The sequence below is a fragment of the Callospermophilus lateralis genome, chromosome 10 (genome assembly GCF_048772815.1).
Source record: "Callospermophilus lateralis isolate mCalLat2 chromosome 10, mCalLat2.hap1, whole genome shotgun sequence".
NCBI lineage: Eukaryota > Metazoa > Chordata > Mammalia > Rodentia > Sciuridae > Callospermophilus > Callospermophilus lateralis.
Window position 1 is genome coordinate 100,101,076 of NC_135314.1, and position 27,263 is coordinate 100,128,338.

The following is a 27,263-nucleotide window of genomic DNA, read 5'->3' on the forward strand; positions in this document are numbered from 1 at the left end:
TGGAGTAGAAATAAAAAATAATAATCAGTAGTTTCTTGTAACCATTAATCAGGGAAAAAATAATAAATAGGCTCTATGTTAACTAAGAAAAATTTTAAAAAAGATGAGTTTTATTTTAGCAATCATAAAGCAATCAGAGTAGAGAATAAGAACTGAAGAAATTCAAGTAAACTCCATTTTCCTTGAGAAATCACTAACACAGGCCCATGGGAAAGTTAGCTAATTATGTAGGAAGTACAAAGGACAACAAGCTGTCGAATTGGCATTCTCCAGAACTAAGGAAACAAGAGAGAGAAATAAAAATAATCCTGAGACAGGAAATCAGAGCACATCACAAAGGTAGGATATGAAGAAAATGGCACATGTTTTAAGAAAAGCCATTGGAAATCAGCACATACAAAAACAGCAATGTGGCTTAAGAACCTCCCTGAGAGCTCTGAAAACATGTCACCCAACTGTGTGAGGTACAGCTATTCACCAGGAAGAATATCTCATCTCCTGAGAGAAATAGCAATACTGGCACATGAATTTATCCAAAATTTATTATCTTTTTAATGAGATGACCACTATTTTAATTATTTGTATATTTTTGTGAAAGGTGAGGTTTCTTTTGCAAAAATAAACATATAGAGCCTAGAAAACATATTATAAACACAAGCTAAACCTTTGGCAATGTTCAAAATCAATATTCTTTGGGTTGTGTACCATAGAATTCACCTATAACAGTAATTAGCTCTTATTGTAAGGGGACAGATAGATGAGAATAGTGGGAATATGAGACTAAGACAATGAGTCTATAAAATGGGCCCACTGTGCTGAACCCCCACATGCTTTCTTTGCCAAAAACAATCTGCTTGCAGCCCCACCTGGCCTAAGCAGGAGTGAAGGTCAGGAAGTCAGTGTACATAATGAATGAGGGGATTCGAGAGAAGATAAGCTCTGGTTATCAAACAGAGAGAATAACGCATTGTTAACCTCTGTGATACTGCTCCCAGTACTCCAGGCTGCTAACAATTAACCTCTGTGTCTCTGTCACATGTAAGGGAATGAAAGAAAAGACAATCATTAAGCCAAGGGTATCTGAGTTCTATAAAAGAGCAAGTCCCTCCCATGGATACCCAGCTCTGGGGCCCCTTCTCTTGGAAGAAGAATGTCTCTGTCCTTTTCTTAAATAAAACTTGATTTCAAAGCTTGCTTCTGCATTTCTTGGGTATTTAACCTTCAACACCAGGGGAAAAGGACCTCTTCCTGACCTGCAAGATCAGTATCATTATCTTTAAGACCCTTGGAAGACAGCAGAAGTCACTAAAGTTTATTCAGATTTGAAATCACAATAACAAAAATTTGGAAAATATAAAATTATCACTTAGCATTTGGGAAGTTCCCAGAAAAATACAAGAAACCAAAGAGTAGGGACAATGTTCGGTAAAAAGTAACACTTGAGAATGCTTAAATTTAATTAAAAATTGATTTTTGTAAAATGGTAAATAAAGCAAAACATACTTGTGGAGAGGTAGTTATGAACTTATATGTTTAAGCGAAATAACAAGGGTTCAGATCTTAGTACCTGCCCTAAATATTTGTGTGAATTTGACTGCTTAACTTTCCTGTCTCTCAATTTACCATTAGGCTAGAAATAATCAGCCAAAATGTTCTTATGTCATGATTCAGGATCCTGTTCCTGATGAGGGTCCAAATTCAGCTATAGCAGATCTGCTTTGGTTGGACTTTTAATCTTTTCTGGAGCTTAGCTACTCTCAATAAATTTCTATTCCAATCCTCTCCTTTCTGTCCTTGATACTTGCAGGAGACAAAAATCTTTTAATACAAGGTGAATGAAGCCCTTCAGCTTTCACAGTTCACTTTCAATGAAAAATTTGCTGTCCTTCTCTTTCATTATTCTTTATATAACATCAAGTGATCTTAAAAACAATCACACAGTTCTACTGCCCTTTTAGTTACATTTTCCCCCATCTCATAATTCTCAAAATTCTAATAAAACAAGTAGTATATTTTTCACCTCTAAACACACCATCTCAGTGCATTACTAGTAAAATTATAACAATTGCCTTTTTTTTGTTATACAACCTCTGTGGCCTATCGTTAGTTACCCAGTCCTTCTGCCAGGGAGTGAAGTGACCATTGCCAAAATACCAACTTAGCAATTGCATTACACTATCATTTCTGCTAATATGTGTGCCAACTTGTTTACATTCATGGGAGACAGATGGGGAGCTTTGAACTCTGCACCAAAGAGTAGCCCATGATTGAGATATGGCAATAAAGCATCTTACCAAATCATTTCTTTTAATCACAGGTCTGAGACTTCCATGAAAGAGTAAGGCAGGTTTATTCTATGAAGGTGATTACAAAAGAAATTTGATAATCAAGGACAATCTTCCTGCTGCATTATAAGAAGGTGAAAAAGGAGATCAGCATGGTATTTCATAATGGCCTTTACATATAGTAGGAAGGAAATTATTTGGATCCAAACTTGTATAATCACTTAAATAAGACATTATTAATATGAAACAATTTAATGCAAATACTTGATGCCTTGAAAATGAAAAAAGGACACAATTGATAAAAACATAAAGAAGGGAAGAAAATGAGAAAGAATATGTGATTTCATATACCCAGTTTCTAAAAGTACAATAAAGTTCAGATGTATTACAATGTGGAATATGAAGTGAAAAAAAAACACAACATATCAAAATAGCAAATAATTCTGAAAACAGAAGAACAAACTGGATAGAAATTGTGAAAGCAAGTTAAATTTTTATTTTTTGGAATGGGGTATAGATATACATATAACCTTTTTAAAATTTTTTATTCTACTTTGTTATATATGACAGCAGAATGCATTACAATTCATATTACACATATAGAGCATAATTTTTCATATCTTTGCTTGTATACAAAGTATATTCATACCATTCATGTCCTCTTCATACATGTACTTAGGGTAGTGATGTCCACATCATTCCACCATCTTTTTTTTAGGTCCTCGCCCTCCCTGTCCCCTTTCCCATCTAGAATTTGTCAAACCTTCCCATGCTCCTCCTCTCAACCCCACTATGAATTAGCCTCCTTATATCAAAGAAAACATTGAGCATTTGTTTTTTTGTTTTTGTTTTTTGATTGTCTAACTTTACTTAGCATTATATTCACAACTCCATTCATTTACCTGCAAATGCCATGATTTTATTCTCTTTAATTGCTGAGTAATATTTCATTGTGTATATATACCACATTTTCTTTATCCATTCATCTACTGAAGGGTATCTAGGTTGGTTCCACAGTTGACCTATTGTGAATTGTGCTGCAATAAACATTGATATGGCTGTGTCCCTGTATTATGCTGTTTTTTTAAGTTCTTTGGGTATAGACAAAGGAGTGGGATAGCTGGGTCAAAAGATGGTTCCATTCCCAATTTGCCAAAGAGTCTCCATATTGGCTGCACAAATTTGCAGTCCCACCAGCAATGTATGAGTGTGCCTTCCTCCACACATCCTTGCCAACACTTACTGTTATTTGTATTCTTAATAGTTGCTATTCTGACTGGAGATGAAATCTTAGTTTTGATTTGCATTTCTCTAATTGCTAGAGATGTTGAACATTTTTTCATATATTTGTTGATTGATTGTATATCACTTTCTGAGAAGTATCTGTTCAGTTCCTTGGCCCATTTATTGACTGAGCTATTTTATTTTTTAAATTTTAGCTTTTTGAGTTCTTTATATACCTAGAGATTAGTGCTCTATCTGATGTGTGAGGGGTAAAAATTTGCTCCCAGGCTGTAGGCTCTCTATTCACCTCACAGATTGTTTCTTTGGCTGAGAAGAAGCTTTATAGTTTGAATCCATTCCATTTATTAATTATTTATTTTAATTCTTGCACTATAGGAGTCTCATTAAGGAACAGGGGCCTAATCCAATATAATGGAGATTTGGATCTACTTTTCCTCCTATTAAGTGCAGGGTCTCTGGTTTAATTCCTAGGTCCTTGATCCACTTTGAGTTGAGTTTTATGCATGGTTGCCGCAGTCCGGCTGCAGCAAAATAACCAGGGGTGATGAGCAACTTGTGTACGTTGATACAGCAGGAGTGGAAGCCATTTATTGTAGGACCGGAGTGATATTTATACATGCCACACAGCTTATCTTAATTAACATAAAATAGATACAGCAGTCAACCAATAAGGAATCTCCACACTTAATGACTCCCTGGTGTTACTTCACAAACCACTCCCTCTGGCATTTTGCCAGGCGCCATCCAGACTTGTTTTTAGATTCTAACATTTCTCTGGCAAAATGCCAGGTGCTATCCTGACTTGTTTACATACTCTAACACATGGTGAGGGATAGGGGTTCAATTTCATTTTGTTGCATATGGATTTTCAGTTTCCCCAGCACCATTTGTTGAAGATGCTATCTTTTCTCTGATATATGTTTTTGGCACCTTTGTCTAATATAAGATAATTGTAATTAAGTGGCTTCGTCTCTGTGTCCTCTGTTCTGTACCATTGGTCTACCTGTCTGTTGTCATGTTTCAGGAATTAACAGTTATTAATGTTACTATTGTTACTATTACTCTGTAGTATAGTTTAAGGTCTGGTATAGTGATGCCACCTGCTTTACTCTTCTTGCTAAGGATTGCTTTAGTTATTCTGGGTCTTTTCTTTTTCCAGATGAATTTCATGACTGCTTTTTCTATTTCTATGAGAAATGTCATTGGGTTTTTGATTGGAATTTCATTAAATCTGTATAATGCTTTTGGTACTATGGTCATTTTTTTTTTAAAGAGAGAGAGAGAAGAAAAAAAGAGAGAATTTTTTAATATTTATTTTTCAGTTTTCGGTGGACACAACATCTTTATTTTATTTTATGTGGCGCTGAGGATCGAACGCAACACCCAGGAAATGCCAGGCGAGTGTGTTGCCACTTGAGTCACATCCCCAGCCCAGGTAGTATGGTCATTTTGATAATATTAATTCTGCCTATCCAAGAGCAAGGTATATCTTTTCATCTTCTATGTCTTCTTTAATTTCTATCTTTAGTGTTTTTTTTTGTTTGTTTGTTTTTTTGTAGAGGTCTTTCACCTCTTTTGTTAGGTGTATCCCCAAAGAATTTATTTTTTATGAGGCTATTGTAAATGTGGTATTTTTTCATTTTTATTCCAGAAACGCCTTTGATTTATGGTTGTTGATTTTGTATCCTGCTATTTGCTGAATTCATTTACTAGTTCTAGAAGTTTTCTGATGGAGCTTTTTGGGTCTTCTAAGTATAGAACCATATTGTTTACAAATAGTGCTTAATTGAGTTCATCTTTTCCTATTTGTATTTCTTTAATTTCTTTCATCTAATTGCTCTTGCCAGTGTTTCAAGAACTATGTTAGATAGAAGTGGTGAAAGATGCATTCCTGTGTTGCTCTAGTTTTTAGAGGGAATGCTTTCAATTTTTCTCTAATTAGAATAATGTTGGCCTGGGGCTTAGCATAGATAGCTTTTACAATGTTGAGATATGTTCCTATTATCCCTAGTTTTTCTAGTGTTTTGAACAAGAAGCAGTGCTGTATTTTGTTGAATGCTTTTTCTGCATCCATTGAGATGATCATGTGCTTGTTATCTTTAAGTCTATTGATGTGATGAATTACATTTATTGATTTGTATATGTTGAGCCAAACTGGCATCCCTGGGATGAAACCCACTTGATCATGGTACATCATCTTTATGATATGTTTTTGTATTCAATATGCCAGAATTTTATTAAGAATTTTTGCATCTATGTTCATTAGAGATATTGGTCAAAAGTTTTCATTCTTTGATGTGTCTTTGTTTTTGTCTTGCTAAGGATTGCTTTAGCAATTCTGGGTCTTTTATTTCTCCATATTAATTTTATGACTGAATTTTCTATTTCCATGAGGAATCTCATTGGGATTTTGAATGGAATTGCATTAAATCTGTATAATGCATTTAGTAGTATGGTCATTTTCACAATATTAATTCTGCCTATCCAAGAACAAGGTAGATCTTTTCATCTTCTAATGTCTGATGTGCCTGGTTTTGGAATCAGGGTAATATTTGCCTCATAGAATAAGTTTGGAAGTGCTCTCTCTTTTTCTATTTCCTGAAATAAATTGAAGAGTATTGGTATTAATTCTTCTTTAAAGGTCTTGTTGAACTCGGCTATGTGTCTATCTGGTCCCGGGCTTTTCTTGGTTGGTACAATTCTGATGGTGTCTTCTAGTTCATCACTTGAAATTGATATGTTTAAATTGTGTATATCATCCTGATTCAATTTGGGCAAAGTATATATCTCTAGGAATTTTTTGATAGCTTTGATATTTTCTATTTTATTGAAGTACAAGTTTTCAAATAATTTCTAATTATCTTCTGTATTTCTGTAGTGTCTGTTGTGATATTTCCTTTTTCATCACATGCTTAATTTGAATTTTCTCTCTCCTCTCTTCCTTAGCATGGCTAAGGGTTAATTAGTTTTATTTATTTTTTCAAAGAACCAACTTTTTGTTCTGTCAATTTTTTCAATTGTTTTCTTTTGTTTTAATTTCATTGATATCAGCTCTGATTTTAATTATTTCCTGTCTTCTGCTTTTGGTGTAGATTTAGTCTTCTTATTCTAGGGCTTTAAGTTGTAATGTTAAGTCATTTATATGTTGACTTTTTTTTTCTTTTACAGAATGAACTCCATGCAATGAACTTTCCTCTTAGAACTGCCTTAAAGTGTCGTAGAAATTTTGATATGTTGTATCTGTGATCTCATTCACCTCTAATAATTTTTAATCTCCTACTTAATATCTTTTGCAATCCATTGTTCATTCAGTAGCATTTTATTTAGTCTCCAGGTGTTGAAGTAGCTTTTATTTCTTTTTTTATTATTGATTTCTAATTTCATTCCATTATGATCTGATAGAATGTAGAATAATATCTCTACTATTTTGTATTTTCTAAGAGTTTCATTGTGATATAATATATGGTCTATTTTAGAGAAAGATTCATGTGCTGCTGAGAAGTAAGTGTATTCATTCATTGAAGGATGAAATATTCTATATATTTCAGTTAAGTCTAAGTTGTTGATTGTGTTATTAAGTTCTATAGTTTCTTTGTTCAGCTTTTGTTTGGACAATCTATCCAGTGGTGAAAGAGGTGTGTTGAAGTCAACCAGAATTATTGTGTTGTGGTCTATTTGACTCTTAAACTTAAAAAAGAGTTTGTTTGATGAATGTAGACACGCCATTTGGGGGGGCATATATTTTCAAAATTTTTATGTCTTGTTGATGTTCCCTTAAGCCATATGAAATATCCTTCTTTATTCCTTTTGAATAACTTTAGCTTGAAGTCTATTTTATTTGAGGATGGAGACCCCTGTTTGTTTCCACAGTCCATGAGAGTGGTATGATTTTTTCCAACCTTTCACCTCTAGTCTGTGGATGTCTTTTCCTATGAGATGACTCTCTCAGAGGTAGCATATTGTTGTTGTTGTTGGGTTTTTTATTTTTAATCCAATCTGCCAGTCTATGTCTTTTGATTGGTGAGTTTAGGCCATTAACATTCGGTATTATTATTGAGACATGATTTGTTTTCCCAGCATTTTGTGGTGGGGGGGGGGGCGGTGGGGATATTTTACTTGACTTGGTTTCTCCTTTGATTACTTTTCCCTTTAGTGTAATTACTACCTTTGCTGATTTTCATTGTTATTTTTCAATTCCTCTTCATGGAATATTTTGCCAATGATGTTCTGTAATGCAGGCTTTGTAGTTGTAATTTTTTTTTAACTTCTGTTTATCATGGAAGGTTTTTATTTCACCATCAAATATAAAGCTTAATTTTGCTGGATACAAGAATCTTGGTTGACATCCATTTTCTTTAAGAGCTTGATATTTGTTCCAGGATCTTCTTGCTTTCATAGTCTGGTTTGAAAAATCTGCATATAATCTAATTGGTTTCCCCCTATTTGTAATCTGATTTTTTTTTTCTCTTGGCTTTTAATATTCTCTCCTTATTGTGTGGGTTAAGCATTTTCATTAGATTGTGCCTTGGTGTTGATATGTTGTGCTTTTGTACATTTGATGTCCTTTAAGCCTCATTGAATTTGGTTTTACAATTCATTCTTCATGTTTGGAATTTTTCTGATATTATTTAATACAATAGATTGCTCATTCCTTTGATTTGGAACTCTATTTCCTCCTCTATCTCAATAACTCTTAAATTTGGTCTTCTTATGTTATCCCATATTTCTTGAATGTTCTGTTCATGGTTTCTTACCATTTTCCCTGTGTTGTCTACATTCCTTTAAAGATTATATATTTTGTCTTCATTATATGAGGTCCTGTATTCCAAGTTGTCTTATCTGTTGCTGATGCTTTTAATTGAGTTTTTAATTTTGTTTATTGTTCCCTTCATTTCAAGGATTTTTTTTAGAACTTCTATCTCCATATTGAGGTAATCTTTTGCTTCCTGTATTTTTTATGTAGCTCTTTGTCAAAATGATCTTTTGCTGCCTGCATTTGCTCTCTTATATCATCCTTTAATTCACAGAACATTTTAATCATGCACATCCTAAAATCCTAAACTTCTGCTCTGTAATTTCTTCTGCTTTGCTTGCCATGGGTTCTAATAATGATCTTGGTGTGTTTGGAGCACTTTCTTCCTTTGTCTTTTTGTATTGATTGTGTGTCTTCCCTTCTAGCACTGTGTTTTTACCCAATAGGCTTATAGTGTCCTGGTAGAGATTGAATACTTCTCCCTTGAGGTGAAGGACAATATTATCAGATCCTGATATAAACAGTATATACACTAGAAACAAATGTTTTTATTAAGACATTTACAGTTTGGTCACAATGTATAGAAATGGTGAATTCAATTATTATCTACAATATACTCACTAGGTTTGTGAAAGTGTTTACACTTTCTGTTGGTAAACAAAAAACTGGGGGTGAGGAGTAGGATGATATGCTGATGAGGAAGTTGGTGAGGATAAAGAGTTGTTATATTTTAGAAAGTATGAAAGAAAAATCTAAAGAGGAAGATTAGTATCAGGAGAAGGGAGAGAAAGTAATTTTGGTTAGACAAGTAGTGGGAAGACACTAGAATACATAAAACAAACACAATATACATTGAGAAAAATCTTTTAAAAATGGTAAAATAGTAGAAACTTGTGGGATATATACATATAAATATGTATATATATGTATATGTATGTATATATATATATATATATATATATATATATATATATATACACACACATACACACACACACACTCAACACAGCTGTAATATACTATTCAGACATCCCAGTTTTCAAACTCCTAATTCATGCAAAGTACTTGATTTCACATATATTGGGGATGTAAGGGCAGGAGAATAGAGAAGAAGAGGGGAAAAAAAATCTTGAAGGAAAAAACAAGTTTTTTTTTTTAAATCTTTCCTGCTTCCCTTCTCATCTAATAAGTGGGGTCACCTGTTATTAGCTGGTATCTCCACCCTCAGGGTGGTGAAGGTAACCAGGTGTCACTGTGCTGGGATAGTGGCTGCTGGGCAGTGGGGGGAGTTAGAAACTGATTACCTGGCCAGAAGATGTTTCAAAACTGCTAGTTGTCCCCCAATGAAGATGGTGATGAAGATGTCCCAAGATGGAGGTGCCTGCTTTCAGCAGTGAATGGGCTATTGGGTCATATGGGGGGAGCCGCTGGGAGATGGCATTGGAGGATGAGTTCAGAGAGGAGCTTGTGGAGTGTGTGGCTGTTGGCTGACTTTAGAGCCTGTGTAAAGGTCCAGGGTGTAGGCAGGCTACTGCACATAGGGGACTATCTCTGCTGATGTAAAGTCCCAAGATGGCAGTAACCAGGGGAGCCCCACATTGGTAGATGGGGGTCCACGTGGGAGTGGTGGCTGGAGTCTTGTGTGGAAAGCTGCTGGATGTCCTGCATGGGAGTGGCATCAGTAATTTCTGCTCTATTGGGTGACTGAAAGTTTTATGTAGGTGCTCACGGTGCCCACTCAGGTACCCAATAGTCCTGTGTGGCGAGTGATTGGGAGACCTACTCTGATGGTGAGGCCTGGAACCCAGGAAGGGTATGTTGGCCATGATTCCCACATGAGGAGCAGGAATTTCACTTGCAGTATTCTCACATCCCAGGACATGGAGCGACACAGAATGCTGCCTCCCTCTGGCCCACTGTCTTGGATCTCCTATAAGTAATATTAAATAATAAAACAAAACAATGTTGTCAGCCTATGACTTAGAGTTATACAAATAACCAACATGTAAACTTAAATTAAAAGTTTGTAAAATATTGAAATTTTAAGGAATAACTAGGGATAGGAGTTGGTAGAATGAGAGACAAATTTTTCATACTGTTTTTATGCTAGTTTTTTTTATGTAATTAATATACATTTTAAATATAGCAATGATTATGGGGTTTGAATAGAGAATATTTGTAGTTCAGTAAAATAATAAAAATTATTAAGGATTAAGTTTTGGGCATTATTATTTATTATATTATTACTTGAAGTATACATTTTTTTATAATAGTATTTAATGTTATTAAATAATAAATAATATTAAATAATATTATTGCATGATTGGATTTTGAGAGCTGTAATCTATTCAGTTCATTCTACTTTGAATGAACTGACTGGGTGGTAACTGTAGATTGGTAGGACATAATTGGAAGAGATGGGTCACTGGAAACTTGCCCTGGGAGGGTACATCTTTCCTGCAGCTCCTTCACCTCCTTTCTTCACCTCTTGCTCCCCCATTCCCATTTTGAACTGAGAAGCTTTCCTCCACTGGATCCCTTCCTGATGATGTGCTGTCTTACCTTGGGCCCCAAGCAAATAAATTGGCTGTCTGTGGACTAAGATCTTTGAAATTTTGAGAGCCAAATAAACATTTCTTTCTCTAAGTTGTTCTTTTTTTCTTATTTTTTGTTCTTTTTAGTTGTGCATGATATTAAAGTATAATTTGACTTATTTATATAAACATGTAGTACATCTTATTCTATTTTGGTCACACTGATGAAAAAGATAACAAAAACATAAATTGGTATGAGGACTGGCGTCATTGCTGTGACTAATCTAAATGTGATTCAGAAGCCATTGGAGCTAGTTTGTGGGCATAATTTTAAAAAGTTTAGAGACACAAGCTGAAAAAGCTTTATAATCTTGTAAATTGTTAGTGGAACTTAACAGTTGTTGCTGGTGGGAGTTTAGAACATCACAATGCTGATAGGAATGCAGACAATCCTCAAGAGGCTTCTGAGGGAAATGAGGACTCTATTGGGAATTAGACTAGAGACTACTCATGTTATATACTACCACAGAACTTAGTTAAATTTTGCCCATATCCTAAGACATGTATAGGCTGAATTTGAATGTAATGAACCAGTTTAAAAATGATAGACTAATTAATCTGGTAAAGAAAATTTCAAGGCAGCACCACATTCAGTCATTGGCAGTGACATTGCTGGGAATCTTAGCCAGGTTTACTGTTAAAAATGTAAGCAAAAAAATAGAGTTAAAAGGATTTTAAAAACTTGAAGTTTGACCAGAAAAGAAGATTGTAAGCTGGAGTCAAGGAAGCTATGTTTATTAAAGTAATTACAGCCATTAAACCAATGCTAAGTATTTTGTAGAGAGACAATAGAAAACACAATTCCAAGGCATCTCAGGAATTTTCAAGACTTCTCACTGTAGGCTCAAGGATAGAGGGGATGACCCTTTGAGAAAAGACTATGAGGATGACCTGTTTGCACCAGGGGTCCTAGTAAGATGTTTCACTATGCTGAGCTATGCATGCACACTCACACTGCAAGTGTTCCCAGGAGACCCAGGTATTGTACAAGCTGGTAACAGATCTTGCTGCCATCCACTCAGTGCTGGTTCTGCAAGAATACAGGACACTGAAGTTAGGGGTCAAGGAGGTTTTTTACAGAGTTTTCAGAGGAAAGCCTGGGAGGCCAGACAAAATAAAGTAATGTTGAAGTTCCTACAGGCTGCCACTAAGAGGGAAATGTGTAAAGCTGTGAAGGTGAAATTCAACCTGGAATAGAGACTCAAGGAATTAAGAGATGCCACGAATGTGGGCTATCTGCTGAGAAAAGGTGCTGGCTATGGAGAGAGCCAGGCTGAAAGAGAGATCATGACTGCTAAACCAGCAAGGCCAAAGAGGTGGGACTGCCCAATTCCTTTGAAGAGAATATTATATCACTTGGAACCCAGCGATACCAGAGTTAGAGCTACAGAAAATGTTTACCCAGCTCAATTTATGTCTTAATTTGGTTCTATATCTTCTTTCTGTGTCCGTATTCTTCTGTTTTGGAATAAGAATGCATACTCTGCACAATTATATGTTAGATACATGTAACTTGCTTTTGAATTTTACAGAGGTTCACAGCCAAGAGTTAGACTTGAGTCTCAGAGGAGACTTTGTATTTGCACTTTGGATAATGCTGGCACTGTTAAAACTATGAAGACTCTTAAAGGAAAATAAATGCCTTTTGTATTGTGAAATGGACATGAAATTTTGGAAGCCAGAGTCAGAATGTTATAGTTTGTGCAGGAATATTAAGAGGTGAAATGAATGGAGTAGAAGACATGTAAGCAAATCAGTCCTTTCTGGTATGAATGGACTAACTGGTTGGTAACTGCAGGCAGGTGTAGCATGGTTGGAAGAAATGAGTCATTCAGCATGTTCCTTGAAAGAACCCATCTTCACTGTGGCCCCTTCCCCTGACTCTCTGCTTCCTAGCCACCCTGAGTTGGAGCAGGGCTCCTCCATCACACCTTTTCACTGTGATGTTCTTTGTAACCTTAGGCCTGGAGCAGTGTGGTTGGCATACCATGGAATGAATCCCTGAAACTATGACCCAAAATAAAAAATTTCCTTCCCTAATTTGTTCCTTTCAGAATTTTGGTCACAGCAATGAAAACCTAATTAACAAAGAAAGCATAAGACTTCATTTAAAATATTCTTTATAAAGAGCTAATTCAAAAGTGAAAAAAGGAAGTGTCTTGAATAGAATGAAAGTTTAGATATTAAGGAAATTAAAATGAATATTATACTATATAGGGCATGAAAAGTATAGGGAAAGAAGCAAAAGAGGAAATGAGGGGAGGGAAGAGATGCAGAGGAGAAAGAAATGCAAGAGAAAGAGAAAAAGAAGAAGAAGGAAGTATAAAAATGAAAAAGAAGGAAAAACAGATATCAAAAATAAAATCAAAATATATAAAATTGGATAAATTATGCAATATCAAATTAATGGATGGGACTGCCCAATTCCTTTGAAGAGAATATCATATCCCTTGGAGCCCAGAGATGCCAATCAACATAGAAAACAATATCTATGAAATCAAAAGCAATACTGCAAAGTTTAGAATTCCTCTTGTTCTGGTTCCTCTATTCCTACGTACCTCTGCTCAAACATTGACTCTGATAGTTTTGTGGTATGCCTGGGTAGTCATGTCTTTTTTTTTTTTTTTTTTTGGCTGGGAGGAAACATCACTGGGTCATTGCAGAGATTTAAACCCCAACAGGTACCCCATTCACTCTACTTCATTGTATTCCACTGGTGGCAGGAAGGGACAGTGATGGTAGGTGGCATAGGGAGATCCAGGTGGATGTCAGCCCCAACTTTTGCCTGTATGCACCTGTGTAGTTTTGGACACATGGTCAGGCAGCACCTTAATTCCTCTTAATAATGAATATATAAACTCAGTGTTAAGAAGATACTTCATACGTGATAAGAATGAAACCATAAAATATGCTTTGATCTTAGCACGGCTTATTTAACGTGGTAGGGATTATAGTGATCTTTGCAGTTTTCATTTGGGTTCACTACTCATCTCACATCTTTTATTTCTACCCACCTTTCTCTTCATTTTTTAAAAAATTAATTAGTCCAAATTTGTTAACTTGAATGCGTTTTGATGAACTGTATATAAATGGAGTACAAATTTGCATTCCTCTGGCTGTACATGGTGCAGAGTCACACCAGTAGTGTAATCATACATGTATATAGGATAATAGTGTCTGTCTCATTCTATGGTCCTTCCCATTCCCACAGCTCCACACCTCCCCTCATTCCCTTCTGGACAATCCAAATTCCTTCATTCTTCCTTACCCCACCCCACATTATAGATCAGCATCCGCTTATCAGAGAAGCTTTCTCTCAAATATGTATGTCAAACTTACCATTTGAATCTTCACAAAATTTAAAAAAGGAATGGTCAATCTAAATAGTTTAGATTATAAATTTAATCTCTTGTGGAGCAAGAAGTTGTTCTTATAGAGTTAACAATTTGGGGATATTTTTAAAATCTGTGAGTTTTAACTTTTACTTCCTGAACAATTGTTTCTTTTCCTTATGAACTTGAGTCCATTTTTATGTGAATTTTAGCAAATGATAATGGTATCCATAATTTTGTGCTATATCTGAACTGCTGCTATGTAAATCAAGAGTAAAATGTCATAAAGTTAGACAAAGCATGAAGAACTGATCTACAAAGTTCTTATTAACAAAGTCCCTAATCTTGGCTACTAGGGATATCATTTGTTCTCTAGTCATGTGATTTTTGGGGGGGGGGGGATTTAAAAAATCTTAGTGATACTCCTTATTAGATATTCCTTATTAGATAAGAAATATTTTAAAAAGATATATGATGTGGGCTGAGGATATAGCTCAGTTGGTAGAGTGCTTGCCTTGCATGCACAAGGCCCTGGGTTCAATCCCCAACACCACAAAAAAAAAAAAAGAAAAAAAAAAATATATATATATATATATATTTATGATGCAATCAAGTAGTTTAATTCTTTTAAGTTTTATTTCCTCTGGGAAGGCAGAATAGAATGAGTTTTGGACAGAATACAAAGTTTATATTGAAAGAAAAATAAAATAACATAAAAAGAAATGTTAAAAGAGACTAGAAAACAACACTAAATCACTTGCATGAATGAACAAGTATTTAAAAAGTAAGGAATAAAACCATTAAGTAAATTTGAGACAAACTTTAGAAACATTTGTTGCTTTCTTTGAAAGAGTAAATTTGCACTGAAAATAAAAATGAATGAAAACAACCTTTAGGTGAGATGCTTCAGTATAACTTGACACTAAAATAGTAGAATGCCTTTTTGCAAAATGGATTGCTCTTTTAACCAATGACTTGTAGAATGTGCTTTTTCCTTGCACTTATTTACATACATATATATTACTAACATAACCTTGGGAGTGACAGTGGAATGGCATAGAATCAGTTCAGAATGTAGGAAGGGTCATTTTACATGTGAGCTGGCAGAAATTGCCCACTGGCCATCAAACTCAATTAGGATTAATACACAAACATGCACACATGCACAAATACAACCCTATATAATCCAAATATTACAAATCCAGGTTCTAAATTGATTTTGTAAAATGTAGCTTGTGAACAGAATAGAATTGAGTAGAAATACTTCTAGAAATGTTAAGAGCTCTTCAGAGGTCCCTTTAGATAGCTCCCAAATAGCTTATTTAAGGAGGAAACTTAACTGTTTTGTTAACATAATCATATACTTTGGAATTTCTAATGCTGTGGTGCACAATAACATTATTTCTTTTGTGTTAAATTGTTTCTTAAATGACCAAATGTCTGTCTCAGCTGTTAAAGATTGTTCTGGGGGGCTGGGGATGTGGCTCAAGTCCTGGCATGTGCAGGGCGCTGGGTTCGATCCTCAGCACCACATAAAAATAAAATAAAGATGTTGTGTCCACTGAAAACTAAAAAATAAATATTAAAAAAAGATTGTTCTGTTTATTTCATACAAGATAAGTATAATTTTTTGAGTAACTAGGAAATTATTAATATTTTTAACATCTCATCACTATTAATTGGAGATTTACCTTCATCAGACAATACATGTACTCTAAAATCTAACTGAGATAAAAAAAAAATTTACTTGGAATTTCAAGGTTAGCATATATTCATTCATAAGTTTAACATCCATTTCTCAAAATAAGTATAATGCCACCAATTCTCATATATACATTGAATATCCTAACATTATCATTTTCTTCTTGTCTTTTTTGTCTGATTCGTTTGACACAAGCACTTCCATGTCTGGCATAACATATGTAAAACGTAATGGAACATTTTCTTTCATTCATTAACTGTTGTGCATTATTTGCACTGTGGCCACAACCATATTTTTAGACTAGCTATAATCTATATAAGAGAACACTTTGTCATAACACTTAAAAATTCGCAAATTTTATGTGCCTGATTATAAAAACAATTAACAACCATACTCAGTTTATATATGAACACTGTTTTATGTCTAAAGTAACATGAACTATAAGACAATCTCTCTCAGAGATGTAACAATGTGCCAAACACCTTTGACAATAACATCAATTCAAAATGCCTGCATTTAAAAAAAATGTTAGATTCTATGAATTTCAAATTAAGCTATATAAGAATAATCACTAGAAGTGTGAGAATTTTTAAATCAAACAAATAGTCCACATGAACCATTTTTTCTTTTTTTTATTGGTTATTCAAAACATTACAAAGATTGCAGAATCACATCGGTTACATATCCACATTTTTACATAATGCCATAATAGTAACTGTTGTATTCTGCTACCTTTCCTATCCTCTACTATCCCCCCTCCTCTCCCCTCCCATCTTCTCTCTCTACCCCATCTACTGTAATTCATTTCTCTCCTTATTTTTTCCCATTCCCCTCACAACCTCTTATATGTAATTTTGTATAACAATGAGGGTCTCCTTCCATTTCCATGCAATTTCCCTTTTCTCTCCCTTTCCCTCCAACCTCATGACTCTGTTTAATTTTAATCTTTTCCTCCTGTTCTTCCTCCTTGCTCTGTTTTTAGTTGCTCTCATTATATCAAAGAAGACATTTGGCATTTGTTTTTTAGGGATTGGCTAGCTTCACTTAGCATAATCTGCTCTAATGCCATCCATTTCCCTGCAAATTCAATGATTTTGTCATTTCTTAGTGCTGTGTAGTACTCCATTGTGTATAAATGCCACATTTTTTTTATCCATTCATCTATTGAGGGGCATCAGGGTTGGTTCCACAGTCATTTTTTCTATTACTACTGATGAATTAGCACATGCAACTGTCATATCTTTGGCTCACTTTTTGACTTCCAATGTCTCTTGACGAACTGCACAGTACTAAAAGATGATTTCTTGTCTGTATTCATTAAAGATAACATTTTCACATGTCTAAGTTGGTTAAGTTTTTTTAAAAAAATTAAAAGAAAAACTTGGGTTGGGAATATAGCTTAGTGGTAGAGTTTTTCTTCAGCATGCACCCTGGGTTTGATACCCAGCACTACAAAAATGAATGGATTTTTAAAAAAATATTTATTTTTAGTTGTAGTTGGACACAATACCTTTATTTTACTTATTTATTTTTATGTGGTGCTGAGGATTGAACCCAGGGTCTGGCACATGTGAGGCAAGCACTGTACCGCTGAGCTACAACCCCAGCCCAAATGAATGGATTTTTTAAAGTGTTCAAAATAAAACAAAAATAACAACAAAAAAACTTTTTTTTTCCAAATTAGGAAAACGAATTCTCTTTTTTCAGGGAACTTTTGTTAGAGAAAGCATCAATTAGACTCTTTTACAAAAATTATCACAAAAATTATTACTTATTGATCCTAACTGGCTTAAAGTTTATGTTTAAAATATTTGCAGTGAAAACTTATCTACAAAAATAATTTCATATTGTAAACTTGCCCATAGATTTATTTCAATGTATTTAGAATCATCATATTATTGCTCACCACCACATTCATATCTATTAATACAAATAAATTTAACTATGATCTTTAAAAGAGAAAAAAATAAAACTGTGTGTGAACAGTTAAGGATTTAAAAATTTTTGGATTAAATCTGGAAGACCATATTTTTCTTCCTTTCAGATTTGGTTTATGAGAGTAAATAATCTACATTTTAAAAACTTCTACATATTCATCAATTCTGAGCAAAAATAGCATTACTTGTTCTTTGAAATTATTATGAATGTTCTCTGCAGATCATTGTAGAACAATTCCAAGATTTAGAATATTACAGTCCAGAAAACCCATGATACAAGACAAACATTACAGAATTGAGACAATGAGATAGCTAATTCTAAACAGTAGAGCACCTATTAAACCCATGCTTGATGTTTTTTCTTAGGGAAATAAATCAATATAAGATGCAATATAAACAGCATGGAAATAAAGGGCATAGATCAAAATGATATTTTTTTAATGAGATGGAGCCTTTTGTCTGCCACTAATGACAATACAATCATGCCAAAGACAGCGTCCAGGTTTTTAGCCTTCAAGAGTTTATTCATTCAAAAAAAAAAAAAAAAACGCAAAACAAAATAAAACAGACATTTATGTTATCAACATGTAAGTCATGAGGGATTCAATGTGTCTTATCTTTAATAAATTAAAATAATTTAATTTCTCAGACTTTTCTATTCAACCTGAAATAGGTGGCCTTATATCGATGCTGTAGGGCAAACAATGATGACTAACCCCTGTCTACAACTACAAATTACTTGGTAAAGAGAACATGCATGGTACAGTGAAGAGTGTGTTTATGCTTTCAGTGAAATGAACTGGGATAGGCCCTGGGACATTGAAATATAATCTACATTACCCTACTTGACATTGACTTACATAAAACATAAAAACAAAAATAGTATGAATGAGCAGGTAAGGGTAAAATTCACCAGTTAGCAGAATAAAGAAGACACATGTAATATATAAGGCATGTTCATAGAGGGAGAAATGAACTTGAGCGAGGGCAATATTTACTGACATTCCATGGTTTATAAACAATCTTCATGTGTTTCTTCCTGTTACATGTCACCTGTTCTCTTATTGTTTAGATCTTCAATCTTTACTCAACCTTACTTCACATTTGTTTATTTTAAAGACTGCATTTCACCCTTAAATTTTGAAATGTGCACACATAATTTAGACATTGCTAGCAACGAAAGAGGGAGAATTCTCCATAGACTAACTTTTCTTCACACACACACACACACACACACACACACACACACCATCTACATTAATGCATATGAATGTCAACAAGAATGTTATCGCTGGAGCTGTAGGCACAAAGACATAGCCTTGTCTCAGCTGCCAATGTGAACAGCATCCCTGCTATCCTGATGACAGCACTGTGCCAATTGCCAAGTGGGGAAACAAATTGTGAGACTTCTGCAGTGAGTTCAGACACTCAGTGGGACTCAAACTTACCTAAGACCCTAGATCCTAATTTAGGTACATAGAATATTCACAGATTGTAAGAAAGTAAAACCTGAAAAAATGTAATCAATGGCCATAAGATAATGTATTATTTGAGTTAGTTAAACAGACTACAGCTCTATTTCCTTTCCCCAAACTGTATATTTTAGAATTACTGGACACAACGTTTGTAACAATGCATGACATATGTAAAGAATGTACTTAAATATGAAGCAGTTTGTCTAAGTGATAATGAGCCATATAGAAAAAAAAACAGCCATATAGAAAATAGTGATTAGTCATACAGGAATGGCCATTAGAGCAAGTCCACTGCTTGACTCTGACTGTAAGATATAAAAGTCCTAGTTCTTCGCAATGAAAAAACATTTTTTACAGAATATTAAATCTAATGATTTGGCCCCCACAAGTGATTCCATATGGAAGAAATGATGTTAATTTTAAAAAGCAGTAAAAATTTATGGATATCATAAAATATATTTTTATTATCCATACATTTTGCTGTGCATAGGTATAGTCAGTTTTCCCTTGGTAGCCATGGTGGGATTGTTTGTAGGACTTTGTGCATATAATGAAATCTATAGATGTGCAAACCCTTTATATACAATGGTGAGGTTTCTGAATACAACCTATGTATGTTCCCTGGAATGCATCAAATAATCTCTAGATTACTAATAATACTTAAAAAACATAAATGCCATGTAAGCAATTGTCATAGTATATTGTTTAGGGGATAATGATGAGAAAAAAAATTGTCACATGTCCAATAGTGATTCATTTTTTTTTCCAAATAGCTTCTACCCATTCTTCGTTTGATCCATGAAATATATTTCTTTGAAATATGTTCTAAGGCTATAGCTGCTGGCTCATAGTCCATGATTACAGTTCACTCTAGTAGATATTATAATGCTAAACAACTTTTTAAACCGACTGCTACCAGTATACTCTCCTACGTAACACTATTACCTATCTTCAAATTATTCATTCATTCTTAATTCATTGGATACATAGTGCTATAATGTTATAGTTTCAATTTGTATTTATTTATTTTGCTTTTCATTTACCTTTATTTTATTTATTTATTTGTGGTGCTGAGAATTGAACCCAGTGCCTCACACATTCTACATGCTAGGCAAGCACTCTACCACTGAGCCACCACCCCAGCTCTTAATTATATTTCCAATAAGATTATAATGTTGATTGTTATTGCTTTAATTTTAATTTATTCAGGATGAATGAAATCAAAACTACCTAAATGTCCATCAGACATAGACAAATATGTTATAGTGTGTTTATACAATTAAATACTATTTATTGGTAAGATGAACAATTTCAAATACATATAATCATATTTGTTGTAAAAATCTTACAAACAATGTTGAGAAAAAGAAGCAAAAAAAAAAAAGACTGCGCATGGATTGAACTGGTTTATATAACATTTTAAACCAGACAGAAGTAATCTTCAGTGTTAAATATCAAAATACTCCCTTACATGGGGAGCACTGAGTAGTATTGAGTAGGTGTTAAGGAGTAGTAATAAGAATGATGGAAATAAATTCTATGTCCTATAATGTGATTGTCGACAAGTGTGTGTTTATTTTTTGACTAATCATCTAATTTCAATTTTTAAAAAGGCACCTACAGCCATCTAATTCTAGACAAAGGTGGCAACATACACTTCAGAAGAGGCAACCTCTTTAACAAATAGTGCTTAGAGAACTGAATATCAATATTAAAAATAATTAAACTAGATCACAATTCCTCACCATGTATAAATCACCACGTACAAATCACCATGAAACAAGCAAACGAAAACAAATCAACTGTTGGGAAAAAAAAAAAAAAAACAGGGGAAATAGTTCAGGATATATACACAGGCAAAACTTCCTAAAAAGTACTGCAATAGCTCAAGAAATAAGAGCAAGAATCAATAAATACAATAACCTCAAATTTTAAAGCTTCTATAAAGCAAACAACAGAGTGAAGAGAACCTACAGAATAGGAGAAAATCTTTGCCAGAGAATTAATATCCAGAATATATAAAGAACTTGAAAAACTCAAAACTAAAATAATAAAATAAAATAAAATAAAAATAACCCAATGAGTAAATTGACTAAGAACTGAACAGACACTTCTCAAAATTTCAAATGGCCAACAATTTTAGGCAAAAATGTTCAGCATGTTTGGAGAACCCAAACCAAAAGGAAACTGAAATTCAATCTCACTCCAGTTAGAATGGCATTCTTTAAGAATACAAAATAGCAATAAATACTTGTGAAGATACAAGAAAAAGGGAATTCTCATACCTTATTGGTTTGAGTGTGAGTTGGTACAGCCACTCCAGAAATTAGTTAACATTTGCCTAGAAGCAAATGATAGCCAATCACTATTAATACATCTAGTGTCATTTCTGAGTTTCTAAATACTGTGTTCTACAAAAAGAACCAGAGCTCCTGGAAGAAATGATGGATTCTTGGATTAAAACAATTAAGTGGGGGAAATGACCAAGGAATAATCTCAGAATGTGCCCTTATTTTAAAATAGTCTTTGTAGATATGATTAGGTTACCTTGAGGTCATAAGGGGTTAAGGTGGGCACTGAATCAATGGCCAGTATCTTTTTTTTTGGGGGGGGAGGAGGCGGGGGATACCGGGTATTGATTCAAGGGCACTCAACCACAGAGCCACATACCTACCCCTACCTCTATTTTGTATTTTATTTAGAGACAGGGTCTCACTGATTTGTTTAGCAGCCTTACCTTTGCTGAGGCTTACTCTTTGAACTCCTGATCCTCCTGCCTTAATCTCTCAAACCACTGGGATTACAGAGTGTACCACTGTGCTGGCCCAAAGGCAAGTGTCTTTATAAGGAGAAAAGAAGACATATAAAGATCCATACAGTGAAGAAGTTCAAATTAAGGTGGAGCAGAGATTGGAATAATACAGCCACAAGCCAAGAAACACCAAGAATTACTGGCAGCATTTAGAAGCTGGAAAGAATTGAGATTTTTTTTTTACTCTTTACAGTGAGTATGTCACTGCTAACAGCTTTATTTGGGACATTTAACTTTCAAAACTGTGAGAAAATAAATACATTTTGTTTTAAGCCACCTAGGTTTTAATACTTAGTAGATCAGCCCTTTGAAATTAATACAGATAGAAACAGATTATTACCCACTGAATGAAATAATGACTTCATGATGATATGAATAAACATACAAATTGGAATTTGAAAAAGCATGGAATATTTAAAGAACATCAAATTATCTCCCTACATGTTACTTTATTAACTTCAGAAGGAAAATGTAATATTACAAAAGAGAAGCCTAACAGACACCGTCATAAGTGATTGAATTTATGTCAGTAATCAGATAAATCTAAATCATGTGCAACTGGATAGGATACAGGGAGAAGATTATCCCACTCCTGTATTGTTCTTGCTAAAGATGAACAATCTAAATCTAATCACCCAGAGACAAGAGAAAAAATGAAGGGACATTTTGTAAAATAACTGGTCTTGAAACTTTCTCAAGGTCACAAATAGAGACTGAAGAACAATTTCAAATAAAAATAAAAAAGAACTAAAGAAAATAAGACATTTTAACAAAATGCAATATATTATTATGAAATAAATGCTTGAGCAAGATAGGACAGTACAGGTGCAACCAGAAAATGTACAATGGAGTCACAAGTTTTTTTTATCAATAATATATCAATATTAATATTGATTGATTTACTGATTGCACCAGATATTGAACCTGGGGACTACTTAACCACTAAGCTACAATTCCAGCCCTCTCCTTTATTTGTTTGTTTGTTTTGAGACAGTCTCCCTAAGTTGCTGCGGCTAGCTTTGAACTTGCTTCAGCCTCCAGAGCCTCTGGTATTACAGGTGTGCATGACCATACCTAGCTCACTGTAAACTTTTGAAATTTGATGGTTAGGATATATTGTAATCATGTAGGAGAACATCGTCGTAGAAAACACATGCTAAAGTGTTCAGTGTTGATAAAGCATTATGTTAGAAACTCATTAAAATGATTCAAGGAAAAAAATTGTATTATACTATATTAAAATAAGACACATTTGTGTATTATGTATATGCATTAGGTATATTTATTAAATGATTATAATATTGTAGGTACTATTGCAGAGGCTGCCAGAAACACTGTGTAACCTAAACAAATATCCCTTCCTTGATTAATTTTCCCCAAATTGTAGTCAGAAATCTTAGAATTGCTTCCATAACTTATTATATGTGGCAAGTCAGTGAATGATTTTCAGCTCTCAGAATGATCATTTATTCACATGAAATAAGAAGAAAAATTAATGAAGTAGAAATTCATGATGCAATTTATATTACATATAAGGTAGATATCTTGTTAGAGTTTGTTATATATATTTTACATGGATTGTTTATAAGAGAATTGATGAACACATTTTCAGTCTTTAACATACTGATTACTTTTAATGAACTCCCTTACCTCAGATATTTATATAAAAGACTATTTTAAGTATATGTGAGTATGTATTTTGTAAGATAACATATGTGTTATAAAATAAATACATTTTCATACATATATGAACAGTAGAATTTCAAGTAATCATAATATCTGAAAGGAAGAACCAGTATATACTTCGATCACTGCTACTTATTAATTTCTATAGATTCATGACAAGAAATGTATGCAGAATATTAATTGTATTCTTGAGCAATAGAAGCATCTACTACTGTACCTCAGGGCTTTTTAAATTATAATTTATTTTCAAAGGTGATATGTAATGGAATATAAGTACTCTTAACTCTCTTTATTGTGCTTTTTGTTTTGGGGATAATCATCACTACTGCTTTGAAGAGATCATCTTAGTGTAATGAAAATGGTACAAATACATTATGAGAAATGCCATAAAGTAATAATTTACCCAGAAGAGAATGAAATGTTTATTCATATAAAATATTAACTGGTAAGTTTTTCTCATGGTTTACAAATGTATAAATTGAACTATGCTGAATATACAGAGCAAAGGGAATAACATGGCAAAATGAAATATGACAGTGCTAATGAAACTTTAGCCTAGTTTTTCTCATAGAACTTATTTACAAGTATTACAAGTTTAGAAACAACTTCTGTCTGTGTATACTTGATGAAAATTATTTTTGTGCCATTATTTTATGTTTTTCAGAGAGTCCAGAAATACAACTGCTCCTATTTAACCTTGAAGTAGCTTTTTTCCAGAATAAGCACCTTGGAATTGTCTTGAAAAGCATGTATCTCCCTCCTTGTGCATTCATATTTTTGATGTGAATATTTGTATTCTCACAAAGGTCTGTGAAAATGGATCACGGTAGGCCAGGAATATTGGTGGGAAACACCACTAATGATACCTGCTTCCTCATTTCAGTGTTTCTGTTGGGAGCCCAGAATGTTATAGGCTAAGTTGGAGCACTTAATCACAAGAGGCATGGTGCACACAATTAGTGTAATGGACTAGAGGGATGAAGTGTCATTTTGAAGGTTTTGACTTTAGAGGCATTTGTCAACAGCTAATTGCCATGTTTCTAGAAAAACTTGGGCAGCTTTCCAAGTTTTAGGTATGTTTGACAGGAATATGAATCAAGTCACTAAAATTGAAATTAATTGCCTTTCATTACTAGAGAATATACTTTAATCAAGTCACAGACTCATAATGCCTTGATTGAAGGAAGAGCTGGTACCAAGTAGGAAGAAATCTGTAATACTATCACAGATATTTATTGTAAGTTGTCCTCTAGGTCTTCTTTAATATCTGAGATAATTCACTATGGCTACCATCCACAGAAAAAGGAAAAATACAAAATATGTGAGATAACATTTTAACAAAGTGGGGTTTTATGAAGATCAGATAATCAATTGAATTTTGAATTGAATCTATCTTATATATGATCAGGTTTAGTTGCCACAGTTCTGAATGACTAACTGAAATACCAATAAGTGAGAAATTGCAGAATATCCACATTGATCACATAGCATTTAAAGTGAGGACTTTTATGATAGGGCAAAAGTGAAAGCCTTTACAACTTTTTCTACTTGGCAAAATAGTAAAGCAAATATTACATCATATAACTGGGGAAATGGTTGAGATTATTTGCACAGCATAAAAATGTGAAATATTCAGAGTAGTGATCTATCACATATCCATTTATCCTTGGCCTGTCCAGAAGGCATAAGGATATCGGAGAATGATTGTGGATCATTGTAAAAAATAATCAAATGAGGATTCCGACTGGAATTCATGCTCCAGAATTACTCCTAGAGCAAATCAATACAGTTCCATCCACCAGATGCACATCTTTTGAACTGGCAGAGGTTTTTTGTTTGTTTGTTTGTTTTTTCTATACTAGTTTGTGAAGTCAGGAGGAAGAGATAAGGTTGGGCAGATAGGGAAATAAACCCCTGGGTGACGTCCTGTGTAGTAGAGCACTAACAGTACCTGCGGATATTTGCTGAAAAATGTACAAAAAGGCTGTTTGACTGTGGTTCATGCCCCTACAAAGAAGGAAAAATACTTCATCAATATTTTGATTGGACTAAAGGCTGCATGCATATCTTGTAGATCCTGAATGCCTTACCCATGACTGGGCAGGGCCTGACTTCCTTAAACTTACAGATCTCTCTTTGGGTATCTCTTTCTTTCAAACTCTCCCTCTTTGAGAACTTTGCTCTCTTTCTATTAATCTGTTATTTTGCTTTCAGCTTTGTGTCCTAAAATTCATTAGACAAAGAACCCAACCTCAAACTCCATGATACATTTGCACAATCTACCAGAAGCTATTTATTCCCATCACACAGAAAAACTATAGCAGACAGAGCAACATCTTCTGTTCTTACCTCAGAGTCATTCTAGTTGTTTTACTTTCTAACTTACATAGTTTTAGAGATTTCAATTATTTTGACATACCACAAGAAGAATATACTTATCCATTAATCTTTTATGTTGAAAGCTGATTAAACACCATGTTATTGTTGTAGTAGTTGTTTTGGTTTGTGATACTGTTTATTGAGCTCAGGGGCACTCTACCACGGAGCTACATGTACCCTTTTTTTAAATTTTGGGACAGGACTTCAGTTTCCCAGGCTATTTTCAAGCTTGCCATCCTCCTCCCTCACCATATGAAATTGCTAGTATTACAGGTATTCACCACCACGCCTGGCAAAAAATATCATGAAGTTTTAGTAAGATGTATTTGTCATAGAATCAAAGATTAACTATCTTACCAGTACCACATCCAGTTATTCAACATCTTAGAGGATTACCTAAGGGTTTGTAGTATGAAACATCTGGCCATATTGCCTAAAACATGAAGAATAAGCTGTTAAACCAGTGTGACCCTTTATTACTCCTGCCACTATGAAGGACCTATAAAATCCCACTCAATGGAGCTATTTAGATTTTTGAGACAAAATATCTAACATTTAAATATGCTTCTTTGGCCAATTTGTTGAGTAACAATTAATGAGTACTAGTATAACTCCTAGAATAACTGATTGAGAAGCTTGGCAAATTGTTTCACTAAAAAAAAAAAGTAAAATTTGAGAAACTTTTAAAACAACCATTTAAAGAGACTAAATGTTGACCAATGGCTTACAAGAAATCAAGACACTTTCACTCAAGAACATTCAATAGTGGTGGCATGTTAGCCAGGGACTGATCTCATTTCTGCCCCTATTCTCTGCTCTTTGGCAAAATGTTCTACCCAGGAGAGTACAATAGGACAGATCTCAATGACAGATAGTTCTTCCTTTCTGTAGGAGCATGTTGACTTTACTTGGGATGTACGATGGATATCCCATGCACAAAAACAGTGATGAAAATCATAGTAACTTCAGTTATAAAAGTATAGCATGGCCAAAGTGTCAGCTCACCTGAGGTCATGAAGCAGGCATGGGCAAGCAAAAAAAAAAAAAAAAAAAATCAAATGAC